Source organism: Sinocyclocheilus grahami, unplaced genomic scaffold, assembly GCF_001515645.1.
Source record: "Sinocyclocheilus grahami isolate Dianchi unplaced genomic scaffold, SAMN03320097.WGS_v1.1 scaffold871.1, whole genome shotgun sequence".
NCBI lineage: Eukaryota > Metazoa > Chordata > Actinopteri > Cypriniformes > Cyprinidae > Sinocyclocheilus > Sinocyclocheilus grahami.
In genome coordinates this window covers 46648-47614 of record NW_015506050.1, presented here as the reverse complement: position 1 = coordinate 47614, position 967 = coordinate 46648, and positions in this window count along the sequence as shown.

Sequence of the window (967 nt, the reverse complement as noted above, 5' to 3'; positions counted from 1 at the left end):
TCCTTCCACAGAAGAAATAAAGTCATACAGGTTTGGAACTACAACAGGGTGATTAAACGATGACAGAATTGTAATTTTATAAAATCTCTATAAGGTACTGTATGTTTACCTTGTGAACATTTCATAACACTTATCATTCAAACTAACGCAATCACACTGTGTGGCACTGTTGAGCTGTGCCTCAACACCGCATTACGTTATCCCAGAGAAATCCATGCAACATGATTAATAATAGTTTCCAAGGTATATAATCCTGATTATCATCAGCTATGGACATGGAAGCGAGCAGCAGAATGGTGTGCAACCCTTATTTAAACCGTTTGCGAGCCAGAGAGGAGGGGAATGAAATATGAGTGATTTTTTTTCTATACTCAAAGGGAGTGGTATAATGTCGAGATTGAGAACGAAACCAATATTGGAGAAGGCCTCAGTCTTCTCATAGACGCTGCTGTGGATAAGTCTCCAGGAGATTCTGCCTTCCCACTCCAGCTCTAACCATGATGGTTTCTGATGATATTTTGCGCTGAAATACAAAACTGCAGCATCCTCTTTGGGGAAACTTTAAAGATAAAGGAGCAAAGAAGCACAGCGCGCACGTATTTCATAAGAAGATACAAAGAGGCATTAGGACAGAGAAAACACTTCTGGTGAGAATCTTTCCACTCGTGCCAAATTGGACCACCGGAAGATGCGCGATTCGAGACGGTGATCCAACAGAATTAAAATGCATTTTTTAAGGAGTGCTCTTAACGCGTTTCTAATTAAAGACATGCCGGGGTAATCCACATGGGACAGCTCCTTACGTCTGCAACTGACAATAAAAAGTGAGGAACCCATGCCGGATGATCTGAAGCAACTTTACGCACCGGAGGGGGGAAATAAATAAATAAATAAAAAGCTGCGGACTTTCATCATTTTCCACCCACTTCGAGTCAACACGATCAACAGATGACCACGGCTGTCTTTA